The 13,693-nt window shown below is 42.0% G+C and overlaps 1 protein-coding gene across 1 annotated transcript in view; it reads left to right on the top strand.

Annotated features, from left to right (window-relative positions):
* Positions 1 to 13,693, top strand: part of zc3h3 (zinc finger CCCH-type containing 3) — a 77,068-nt gene that overhangs the window by 30,574 nt on the left and 32,801 nt on the right. The gene's annotated exons all lie outside the window — the stretch shown is intronic.

Genomic DNA, 13,693 nt, shown 5'->3' with positions numbered 1-13,693 from the left:
AAACTGATGTCACTGTATCCAACATCAAGTGTTTCCACCTTTCAATGTCTCTGCCACTTTAACATCCAGCAATAGGGTGCTGCCAAAAACAAGGCGCTGCGGAATGAGTTTTACATCTGTAGTATTTTTATTAGTTTCCACCAGATCACTTCTAAGAAAGGCAGGAGAACCCCTCTTCAAGCTCATATTTGTCCAACTTTTATAGTTAAGCCAAATTCTCACGGTTACACCCATTATCATCAACACATAAATAAAAATTGTTAGTTTCCAAAGCCACTTCTGGATTCTGGAAAGTGCCCCGTTCTGTTGTTTGTTTGTGCGACTCTGGAGACTTGCCTCCCAAGGTAGTCAGGGAACTGAATTTGGGAGCCGCTGTTGTCTGTGTTTCATCAGTGTTTGTCACTTATGCCTCTTTTTTGTGTCTTGGCCATGGGCAACTGAGACAAAACTAAGAAACCGATCTTGCTCCCAATGATGTTGTGCACTCCTTGCATGACAAGTGTTGTGCAAATTTATCTAAATGATACTTATCATGTGAAAGAGTGTTGGGATTGTCGAATTGATAAAAATTCTCTATGTAGGCAGAATTAATGTAGTATTCTTGGTTAGTCGAACAGCAAAGTCCATCTGTATAAATGGTCTGAGCCTCATCAGATATTTGTAATTTCAATTTAACACTCGTAATCGTACGTTCTCGCCACCGTACGTATCTGAAATAGCGAATGTTTGAGTTGTAATGATTCTAAAATGGAAACAGGCCTATATATATATATATAAAACAGTGTATTGCTGTAGTATGACAACCTCAAAATAGAATTTTATTTTGGCTGCCAGAAAACACAATGTGGTTAGTGTGTGTAAACTGATGTCCGTTTCATTTCACACACATAGCGATAATCCATAAAACTACTATTCAACATTGCCGCCATTCTTCTTCCTGCATAAACTGAAATGATTGCGGTAATAATGCTGGTGGTCGGCCAGTGTTGGAGCTAAGTGCCACACAGAAGCCAGTGTTTGGGCTCCTTGACCTGGCTGCAATGCAGCTGTATGTAAGACTAACCTTTCCTGAAGACACGCCTCTGCCTTCAGTGTGAAGAACGCCTACTGTAAATGCTCCTTATGGCTGTATGTGGTTACCTTTTCGACACCCTCCTCCCTCCTTCTCTCTTAACACTCTGACACATTCATGATGCTTGTGTGTCTCCCGGCGGGTGTGTACATCACCTCCTTGTCTCTCACTCAGTGGTTGAAACAGAAGTTGAGGGCTTGGTGTCCGACCGGCTGACTGGGGTCCATCACTCATTGGCCCCGAAGAATCGGCAGTATGATTGATGCACAGCGCGCTGGCATCTGCAACCAGAACCTCAGTGCTGCGTTAAATCTGTAGCAGCGAGCCACCTGTGTCCGTGTGTTTGTGTGCACGTGCACGTATGCATGCTGACAAACTGCATGTCCCTGCATGTGTCTTTTAGCACATCGGTCTGAGTCAAACTGACATAGCGGGTGTACAAACAGCAGGTTCTCCATCTCAGTATTGCTTATTTGAGTACAAGACATTTGTCAGCCAAGATGTCCAAGAAAGAGTATTTGTGGAAGCAGAACACCTCGCCACCACACGGAAACTGCACAGTTCAGAGAGCTGGCTGCCTGAGCTCAGAGACCAGGGTACTCATACTTAGGGCTGGGCGATAAACTGATAGCGATATACGAGTATATCACAAAATAACTTTTTCTTCTTAGACGTATAAAACATGGTCAACAGATTTTTCAGTGTATTGCATTTTTCCATGCTTTGACTATACATATAGCCAGTGATAAAGAGAGTTGCTCCACGCCGAACTAGTCCTGTGGCTGAGTGGAGCAAATCTCATTATCAGTGGCCATCCGCACTGTCCATGTTTTGACAGACAATATGATTAGCCAGTGATAATGAGAGCCGCTTTGTTCTGAGCCAGTTGTGTGGCCGCAACAGAGCCCTTTCAGGTTAGCACTGATACGTCTGTTGCCTTCTCCCACATGCTTACATGCATGCATCAGTATCCAAATATATCATTATTTAGGCCAGTGCAAAGGACAGAGAGTTGTGCCCTTATTTATTTTTCCTTCCAATAATGAGACAAAGAGGTAGATTAATGTCATTTAAAGCCATGTTTTTTTCAAGTATTAGAAGCCGCTTAGTTTTACCAACTTTGAGCAGATAAGGATTCCTGGATTATCTGTTGTTACTGCTAAATATATGCATTGTGTTCGATGTACCACTGCTGCAGCTTCTGACACCTTCACCAGCAGTACTTCCCCACCCTTTGCCTAAAGTTTCTGTTTTCCCATCTGTTCGCATTTGAGCATCCAACGGTTATGTACAATTATTTAATCTTGGTTTGCCATTTGAAGAGTTAACGACAAATAATTTCTCTGTTGACTCGGCAAACAGTTAAATTAAGAATACTCAGAGAGGAAGACACTGAGTCAAAATTTAGCACTTTGTATTTTTTCCATTCCATGTTCTTTGTCTTACTAGAACTCTTTTGTATTGTTTCTAGAAAATTAAACAGCTTTTAATTTTGAAGTCTAAGTAATGCATTCAGGTCAGATTTTTTTTTTAATATCTGGAAAAGAAGAAAAAAAACCTTACAGGCATTAATTTCCACTGCTGCCCATTGCTTTAATGCTCAGGGGTCTTGACATGCATTGTTAAGGGCAGAAGTTCACATCCCTTGTGAAATCTGGCAATGCCCTTTAGGGATCCACTCACTTAACCTTCAGCTGCCCCAGTCACACACTGGAAAGGTTTTATGACACACGCTTACCCCCTCCTCTTCCTTCCTTCACTCACAGATACCCACACATACGCACTCTCCATGCACTCATGCACATACAACCTATGTAATAATGGTCGTGCTTAAGTGGACAAAGCCCCAGGCTTTTCCTCCTGATGCGTCTAATGGCATGTGCTGATTGACAGCCACAGTCATGCCTTTGACCAAACACGACACCTGCGTGTGACATAAACATCATGTGACTCACAGGAAGTTGTTGGAGGAAAATCACAACCTGACGGAGTCCCGATCGCCGCCTGGGACTTTGTACATTTTCAGGGTTAGGGTCAGGATCAAGGTCAAGTTCACAGGAAATGCATGTTTTCATCATGTCTTATTTACACTATTGATGTTCTTTATGGCTGCAGGAGCATATGGTACGCCGGAAAAGCGTACATAGGAGGCAATTATCATTCAATTATTCATCAAGGATCCTGTCATGTCTCCTTTCATATTATTCAACATTTGAAAAACTACTTAGTGATAGTGCTGTCTAGATAAAGGAATTGCCTGTTTGACAGAAAAGATGACTTTTTTATACCGTACATACAATTTGGATATGATTACACTGGTAATGCAGGCTGATTTCATCATTGTGTGTCTCAAAGCATGTTTCAAACCTTTCTCCTTAATAGGACCAATAATGGCCTGTATGGAGATTTCCAATATCCACTGAAATGTTAGCACCTGCATTTATGTCCATCCATTTCTAGCATTCTGATTGAATTCTCTGATTTAAAGTTGTTGGGTTAGCTTTTATAACCTGGAGCGGTGATTCCCAAGCTGGGGGATAGGAAGGGTCAATCATTTTTATGTTTTTAATGTAGACAAGTAAAAACCTATCAAGTTTAGACACCATTTACATTACTATATTTCAGTGGTGGGCCGTCAGGGCCTGCAAAGCCTTCTCTGCTGGCCTAAAAATTATCTGAATTACAGACTGATGTAAATTATATTTTGTCCATAAATAATTAATAAATGATTCCAAACGGTATGTTCCAGTTCCTTTCATAGTTTTCCCGTGGTTGCGCTGCTTCCAGACATGTTTTTTTCATATTAAATCATTTAACCAATCAGATTTCAGGCATAATCTGTTGCTAGGGTCAAAGAAATCTGCCCGAGGCCTTCGCTATCCGTTCCTGATGGCGCAGTGAAGTAAAGTGAAGCGTCAAACAGACAGCTGCTTCAATCAATCAGACAGTTGCTTCAACCAATCAGATTTCGAGTTGGCGACTCAGCGCCTTCTAGCTTCTAACAACAGCATATCCAGGCCCTCTGATTTACATTCACCAAGAGATACAGTAGGGGGCGGTATGCACCTAAGTTGTTGGTTGCCTACCTCAATTATTCCAAAGAAGAAGAAGAAGAAGACCTGAAGAGAAATAAAACTTATGCCAGAAATACCACAGGGCAAGCTGGACTTTCAGCCCTAGCTTTATGGAACTGAGACGCTTGGATAATCTATATGACAGAGCAGTTGAACTCTTTTTGAGGAAGGAAATGAGGATGGATTTTGTTGACAAATAATCGGGATTTTGGTGAGTAAAATGTTCCTCTTTTCCTAAATAATATTGCTGCTTTATTAAGTTGTTGATGCTCATTGTATGTGCACAGTTGTAGTAGGAGAATTGTGCACTTCAGCAAAGGCATTTATTCTGTATCTATCTGCTGTGCAACAACTCTTTATGTGCATATCTGCATAATAAGATTTTTTTTGTAGACAAAATAGTTATTGAGAGGTGGATTGGTTCAGGCGGATCTGTTCTGAAGGCCTTAATGTGAAATGCACGGTCCACCACTGCTATATTTTATTATTAGTACCAAAATTTAAAAAAAAAAAAAAAAAAAAAAAAAAAAAAAAGCATTTCAAAGTTTTATAATATTGTGAAGACTTTGACATGTGGAACATGAACATCCTATCTGCAGTAAATACAAAGGTGAGGCAGCAAAGTATGCAACGACCGAACTGGATAAGTCGTCACACACCGGCTGTTAGAGAAACGAGAAAGATGAAGCAATAAAGAAGAAAAAGAGTGTGTGTCCGGAATTACATAGAATATACATTTTATCTAAAACAATGGCCCAAATTAGATCTGAATCTCTCTTTTGCTGTGGAGAAAACTGGCAAATTGAAGTTTGAAACCATGCTAGCTGAAGTGCTACCAGTCCACCAACCACCCTGAGACAGTGGGTAAACCCAAGCAAGTTTTCCATTGAAGAAAGGAACTTGCCATCCCAAAGATTTTCGAGACAGTTTTGCTAGGGCTGGTAGCAACCAGAAGCAGGCGTCAGTTGCATCTTTTGAGTATTCTTTCCTTTTTTGTGAGTCAAAATGTCACACATCTTTGAGATGCCTGTCAAACCAGCTTGCATTCAAATGGTTGAAATATTGTGTAGGCCACAGGTGGAATATAAATATACAAGAAATATACCCAGCCTGTACAACAAGGGTTAAGGTTAGAGAATTCAGGGTACAGTGTATGTTGGTGTGCAAAATGAATTGTAAGAAAAATAAAATGGTGAAAAGGGATCTGCAGCCATTTTTCCTTGCTGATGGGACAGTCAGGAGCTGGAAGCTCTGGCTGGACACATGTAGCAGCTTCCAGAGAAGATGCACTCGCATCCGGGGATGTTTATAAACATATCATTGAAGACGCTAAGGTCCCAGAACCATTTTTGGCAAAACAAGGAGATGTAGAGTATCTCCAGGCTGAGGATGAGGATATAAAGTCCTGTTCTCTCCTAATTCAGTTCTTTGAAGATTATGGATAGAAGCGGTGTTGTCTTGTGAAAGGACCCAGAGGTGCTCCTGCGACGTGCTCCTAATGTAATAGCAGAGCTCGAAACATAGTGCAGAGTTACAGTGATCCTGAACGTTTCAGAGATGTTGTTCCAAATATTTGGCTCATGCAAACCGAAGGCATCCCCTGCATGTTTCGTTGAAGTATCTTCAAACAAGAAATTGAAAGAAAAGTTGAATAAAGTAAATAAATAACGCGAAACCAGATGGGCTGTGCCATCTATCACAGTCACTTAGGTAAATCACAAATAGTCTGTTCATCCAACTTTTGTAATTTTGAAGGAGCCTAAAATGGTGCAGTTGTGTTTGCATTTGCCTGAATGGAGTTGCCCCCACCTCCACCCCCACCCCCGCCCCTTTAGTTCGAGGTTCCCTGGGTCAGCTGGTATAAGTTACAGTTGAAGGCTCCACTGTGATGATGGACGAGGCCACAAGTCGGCTCACCCCCCACATCTACTCCCATAGCCACCCCCCCCAACCCGCCTCCCCGCCCTGACACGCCTCCTCGTGGTGACATCACTACCACCCTGGCTGACAGCATCTGTTGATGGCACGCACTGGGCGCCTCCTGTGTCAGTATGCGGCCCCATCAGCCTGTCAGCTTGTGTCAGTCCACCACTTCATCCACACACACACACTAATGGAGCCCCTGAGTATTCGCCTAAAAACACCGTAGCAGGTCCATCACACAGAAATACTTTGTTAAATATAATACCGCACGTCCTCTGGCGTCTAACTTTGTGTAGCCGGTGTTAATTTGGTCACGAACCCGGGAGCAATTGATTAATGCCGTCTGTCTGTCATCACATTTACAGTAACACCGGTTCTCTGCTGGCAGGTCTGTTTTTAGTCCTCAGGAGTGAATCCAAAGGCATATGAAGTCTAGCTGCAACCCTGCAAAGTACACAAACATGTTCTGCATATACAAACATATGCAGCCTTTTAGCTCAGTATCATTTTTAATCTGAAGCAGTAACACTCAAGTCACGAGCATCAAACTCACTGGAACTCAGAGATGACCAAAATGTTTGACAGTTTCATTCGTCCTTTTAAAATAAACCCTGGCTACTTGAACTCATGGGGTTTGTTGTGCTAGAATCACCCCTTCTTGGTAGAAGCCAAAGGCTACATAGTAACCTTTATGAGTTTGCAGCTTTTGCAGCAATTTAATAACAAGGAAAGAGTTTGTCCGCATTTTACATGGATTCAGCTTCTGTGGATGCCAATACCAATGATAATACTTCAGTAAGAAATTCATTTAGTGCTTCACACTGTATAAAGCTGAATCATTACAGCAGATGAAATCCTCTTCAAACCGGTAATTTAATTAAAACATGAAGAATAGCACAATACATTAAGATAACATTCGGTTGAGTAGTCTATGTATAAAGGTGTGTTTGCAGCAAATGTTTAAAGAAAGGCATAGTTTGGGTCTGAAGCTAATGGAAGTATTGAGGCTAACCAAAGCTGAAGTGGGATATTCACTACAACTTAACGGTAATGGGCATAAAATTTAGTCTATACAGACTCCTACTTGCTCTCTATGCTACTGCAGCCATTTGCGTGCTCTCCTGTACCTATTTCAGTAAATCTGCAAAATCCAGGAACCAACAGTGCAAACACCACATCGTATTTTGCTCCTCAAATTGTTAATCCAAGTCAGTTTGATTTGAAAAATATTCCTTTTTGTATTAAAGTCTGGCTAAAATAGGATTAGATATAAAATGAAGGTGCAATAAGTAAGAAATTTACCATAAAATCATTAAAAATCTTTCCCATTTGTAACGTTTTCTTGAAGAAATTTTAAACAATCTGACTTCTCAATTAACAATGTCTTTTTCAATTTTTTTTCTTTTAAGCTGAGAGGACTAGGCCGGAGCAACTTCCGTGTGTGGTGCTACACTTGGTTCCTGAGCCAGTCAGGAGTCAGTTTCCAAGCTTGCCAAACAGACAGCAATGCAATCTGCAATTTATGTCGACCGGCCCTGCGAGGAGGGCCACCGATGCGCCGCCCCTAAAGTCACTAGAAAGAGTCAGAAATTAAAATCAAACAAATAAATATTTTTTTGTCACTTAACGCAAATTATCAATACTTTATGCTATCTCAGTTTTTATTCATAAAGCTCCTCTAGGGTTATGGCAGATTTGTTGCTTGAATTGCAAATTACTTGTCACAAGTGTTACGACAAGCTCTTAATATCTATGAAATGGGGAAACATGAAAAATGTATAGGTTATCCATTGAAATGTGTAATTTTGAGTCTGTTGACATGTTACTGCGTCTTCCTGGTAGTTTTCCGAATGCAACATTGAAACTGGTTCACACGCAGTGAATCCTGCGGAGCTCCCATTCGAATCCCACTGCAGGACACGATCCATTCCGATGAGCTACAGGATGCAGTATTTTTAAGACGCTGGAATGCAGCTCTCTGTTGGCAGGGTGGGGCATCAAACTCTGTTGACACATCCTGGTAGTCTGTCAGAAAGTATCGCCGGGTGTCACGCATGCAGAGATCATATTATCATAACCACGCTGGCTCGCAGAGGGATCCGAAATTGCGGCGACTCCCTCGTTAAGTCTGATGTTAGCGTGGCACCGCTGTCTCCCGTAAGAGCGGCGGAGCTGTGGGAGTCAGAGGATGAGCCCCAGGGGACGAGAACATGGGATGGCAGGGGGAACAGGCACTGTCAATAATAAGATTTATGATCCATCGGGTCGCCCCAGGGAGGGGGCAGACAGAGACCGCTGTTCTCTGGAATTAGCCGTCAGGTACAGAGAGGCATGCTACTGGGGGGGATCCCTAAGAGGATGGAGGACTGGAGGTGCAGTGCAGTGGCCTGTCAGCCATTTAACCAGGGCTACTGAGGATAGAGGACAACTTTACTTAGTGTTAGGTTGGCACTGCTTACATGAGGCTCAGTCATCTTAGAAAAAGATTGTAACACTCTTAAGATCCACTTATGTGATGCTCCATCTGTCTCTTAGCTTTGAGAAAGCAGGATGTACATTTAGTGACCTGTCACCAGGTTTGAGTGGATTCCTCATCTGGGCTAACGGAAGAGAATCTTACAAGTTGTATCACGGAAAAAAAAAAAAGGAAAAAATACAGTTTTATGCAATCAAAGTACTTCGAAAAGTCTAACTGCCCTGATTCAGTTTGTCTGACTTTTTTGTTGCTGTTGTTGTTGCTCCAGCTCCACGGTTAACCCCATGGATTTAGCATTATTTGGAAAACTGACTTTTAAAAAGTCACCACAGTTCATGTATAGATATTAGTGCAACATCTGAGCTCACATCAAATGAGTTCCAAGCAACAACTTGAGCAACTGAAGAAATCGAACAAAATTCTGAATCTACACCAGAACCATTGAAGTTTGGCATTGCTTTTACTTAAAAATATTTGCATGTTACTGATAGAGAGTGTTTTCACCGGCATTCGAATTCACTGTGTTTTTGACAAATGAGCGATCAGAGCGAGAGTCTCAGCAGCATTTGTTCGAGGCAATTTGAGAATAGCTTCAGGGAAGAGAAGGGCTGAAACCACTGATCTATTATGACCTTTTATATATGTGGATGAGGACGTTAGAATGAGGTTGGTGTGTCCAAGAAACTTTTGAGAGGCTGGAGAAAAGCAAAGAAGAAAACAAAGAAGGCTAATCATGGACTAAAGGCATGCACAACTTAACAGGTGTTTCTGTAAAAGCAGCTGCTGGACCAGAAACATTAATGCCAGTGTTGCATCTCTACATGGACAAATAAATGACGACTTGGACATGCATTTTGTTTCTTTCCTTCTCACTAGGTGTCCCAAGGTTAATGAAGCTTGTTACTATAGATCGGGACATTTTCTTCAGGAGGATGTTGACTGAATGTTTTCAAATCAATATGAGGACATCGTTTACATAGTAATGGTTGCTTGGATGTGTGATTGGACAATGCCTGTTTGAGGGCGGGGTTTGCGAAAGATCAATTGCAATTATTAGAATCATTTGAGAAAATGTTTCTTGGGATTAGAGACCGTCTTTGTTGATTTTATTACTGACACGAGAATTCACTGTGTTTTCCTCAAACTGACGTCACAGGCACTTCACTTAAATATACCCATCCTGTCAAGGTGTGTTTTCACACTGTTGATCTGTTACGAAGTAATTTTAGTGAAAAACGATACTTTTAAGTGAGCACTTCCTGTCTGTCCCAATCAAATCTGCACAACTTTCCTCCGGTGACGAAAGACGTGCCGTGGATTGTTGGTGGAGAACAGCAATGAGCTGTTTGTGGTAAAAACACGGGCATAGTGTAGAATGGCCACCGATCACATGAAGTGCCAACTCATTCACTTAGCACCACGTGGCATCCTTTTCTCTGAGCATCACTGAAGGAAGTGGCAGTTATTCATTCATTCCTCCAGTAGAAAATGTACTATCAACACAACACTAATTCATCATTTGTAACTTTACATTTGTTACTGTTTATCTTAAGAAAAATATCCACATTGTTCACTGATCAGCTGCTCAGCTCAGAAGTTGATTTCAGTTCCGTCTGCCTCAAGTTGAGATCTGGAGTGTTTTTTCATTCTGGTTCTCTAGTACTGGTATCAGCAAATACTTTGTTCTCATTCTACATGATTCCCATGTTGGTTCGCATGAGTTTCGATGTACAAAAGGCTCATCCTCTTTAATCAGAACTGGAATGGCTGCGCCGGAGTGATGATGAACATGTCTCTGTCACCTTTTGTTGTTTTTGTTCAGAAGCGGCAGGCTCAGACAGGAAAACCTGTAGAAACCATGTCATAACAACCCTTTAGTGGGGGTCGTGGTGTCAAGGCAGCCTCCTTGCAAAAGAAGCAATGAGTGCAGCGCAAGAGAGTAGATTATCTGTGGATTCACGGTGGCGAGTCAGTGGGAGATGGATGGACGGCGGGCGAGCTGCATGCGTCTGCAAATGGTGTCTTCTGAGCGCAGGGCACACTCGCAAGGCAGGCCACTGTCAAAGGTCTATTAGGGAAAGATTGAGACCCCAGGTGTATATGTGTGTGTGTGTGCGTGTTTTTGTGTGTCCGCTCACAAGCTCATTGGTCATGGTCCTATAGTGGAAGATTGAGACCCCATTGCTCCCAGAGCCACTCAACCAACACAACCTGCAGTGGTTTACAATCAGAGCAACACCGTCCATCCATCCCCGCTGACACACACACACACACACACACACACACACACACACACACACACACACACACACACACACACACACACACACACACACACACACACACAAGGTGCAGCTCACTATAGATGTCATTAAACAGTAACCAAGGTGGAACAGCTGTGTGACGGCGTCTTGGACACGGTGGGTGTCGTCACGTTTGCGACAAAGGTTCGAAAACAGATTGAAGTGCAGGTTAGGGATGCGGGGGGGGAGGTAGGGGGGGCATATGAGGTTGCAGGGTGGGAGGGGTGGCAGCACCTTTGACAAGCTCTATTTGTCATCTGCCAGGACGCCCAAATAGCTCTGACTGCACTTCAGATGGATTGTGGGAGAAAGAGCGACTATAAGCCAGGCAACTAATCCTGCACAAACCCCCACCCATTTACTCTCTACAGCTCATGTGTGGTCCCCTTTCTATTTATCTGTCGTCACTAGGTCTTTGTCATAACCTCGGCACACTTCCTTTCTCCCACAGAACAAGCAGTACAGTTTATATTGAAGTGCATTCATAGAATATTAATTGGCAAAATAAAGTTTTGTTAGCCTGAACACCTGCCAGCTTTCATGAATTGTATCACAACTTCAGCCCGAGCTGATTTGTTAATTGGCATCTATGTGGAAGAGATTTGCTAAAGCGTAATCACTCATTGAATAAGAATCCATCGGTCATCTGACTCTTACCATAGAATGGAAGTTTCAAAACGAGTGGCCCAATGTCAAATGCATGAATTGCAATTTTTTTTTTTTTTTTTTTTTTTTTTTTTTATCAAAGTAGCTGTTGGTCCTGATTTGTTAATTTGGGAAATGTGTTATCTCAGAAAGAATAGAGATTATAATGTAACACTGACGTGACAAACTGAACAGAAGAGAGTAGAAGTGTTCAAGCGATTAGTCATGTCACTGTGAAACCTAGATACATCATCATGAGCACAGCAGCATCACGGTGGAGATATACATGTGTACATAGATACATAGATATACATGTGTAAGCCTCACTTGGTGTTGGTGTGCGTCCTGAACGCAAAGTCAGTTTTTCGGCAACTCCTTCCAGCTCTCCGTGATTTGCTGAACAGTAAATGTTTGGCTGAGATGAGTTCTCCAGCTGATCCAGAGAGAGAGAGAGACAGAGAGGGGGGAGGGGGGGGGGGATTGTGAAGAAGTGGAAATCGAATCATTTTATTGTTTGTCACCGCGGCCCTTGTGGTCACGGTTTGTTATGGGACGCTAATTAAAACAGCAACAATCCCGACAATTGGCAATTAAAGCCTTGTGAAAGAGGTGATGGGAAATGAGCTCCTCACCGGGGGCATAAACTCATTCGTTATCCCCCTCTCACGCCTCTCCTCTCTCTGTCTTTTCTTCACTCATTAGGAAGACTGAGTGCTGTCACTGACCACCGCAGTGACTGATGGATAGGAAGGGGACGAGAAACTGCAGATAATGACATTTTCTTTTTTTTAAGGGGACTGGAGTAATGTGATAGAGTATGTTGAACAATGTTGCCTTGAGTCTTGATTTCTGTCCCATCGGTTTGCTTTTGTTTGTGTTTGTTTTTTTAATTAATTAAAATCTGACAGCTTGTGGGAATTTGATGCACCCCCCCAAAAAAATAAAAAATAAATAAATAGAATAGTAAATAATACATCTAATTTTAAAACATTTATGCTATGACAGTATCTTTTGGGTCATAAGACTGTGCATACAGCAGAGAAATGTCAACACCAAAGGTCATCAATATCTGAGCTGCATATTGAGTGGATATGCAAGAGTTCAGCTGTGATCATTGTTTTTATTCCTAAACTCGAGCATAATGTCTGGCCTACCTATGAAAATACAAACCACCACACAGAGGAGTTAGTCTGACATTCTTTTAATCAGTGACTTTCAGACCACCTGCCTCATTGCAGAGCCCCTCACTCCCCTTACAGTCCCATACACAACACACCGTTTGTTCATGCAGGTTTCTATTCGGTTGTTAGGTAGAGTCTTACATTGGGAGATAGATATAATGTGTGGCACAATGTTCACATTACATCATGGCAAACAGCTGCCTCATTTTACATCATAAGTTTTTGTTCTTCAAAATGTCAAAGTGGTGTGTTCACATACGATTCCTGGTTTCTCATGTTAGTAAATCTGGGTCTGTTCATGAACATTTAAGTTATTCTGCTACCTGCCTACATACACATGCACGTGCTTTACTTCCCACCTATCTGTCCACCTGCTTTTATAGAAGCAATCTAGAGAGGGGCTTTTGGGAAATGAATGTTGAGAACCAGTGTTGTAGAGGATGGCAGATCCCTGGGTTGACCAGATTGAAGATTAGGAAGTAGGGCATCAGGAGTCTTTCCAGACACACATTTGAAATGACCAAATTTTTTAGAGAAATTAATGGCAGTTATGAAATCTATGAAAGCAAAAGTTTGGACTAAAAAGGCAGATCAACTTCCACAATTCCAGCCCCTCCAATCCTTTTAAAGTTCAGACTTTTGCAGCCATGTAGCGTCTGATCTTGGTAAACTGATGTAAACAACTGCTCTGACAATCCACAATGCAAATTCTCCTCTTTGTGCGAGCGTGCCAGCCCAGCTCAGGCCATCATAAAACAAAATGATGGATTCAGAGCCACGCAAATAAATAAATAGATAAAAACACTTAGTCCTCTCTTTTTTCTTTTTCTTTTTTTTTTCCTTGTTCCTATCTACCCACTCTTAAGCTTCCTCTCTGATGGATTTGTAAAATGATATAACAAATGAGACTTAAAGTGAGACAGAAGGAGGGAGGCCGGGCAGGAGGAATGAAGGCGGTGAGGGAAGAGACGGAGCATTTGATTTATTAGACTCATAAAAATTCAGCCTTTGTTATTCCC

Source organism: Salarias fasciatus, chromosome 23 (assembly GCF_902148845.1).
Source record: "Salarias fasciatus chromosome 23, fSalaFa1.1, whole genome shotgun sequence".
Lineage (NCBI taxonomy): Eukaryota > Metazoa > Chordata > Actinopteri > Blenniiformes > Blenniidae > Salarias > Salarias fasciatus.
The sequence above is the reverse complement of the archived record's forward strand: the minus strand, read 5'-3'. Positions and strand labels throughout refer to the sequence as shown.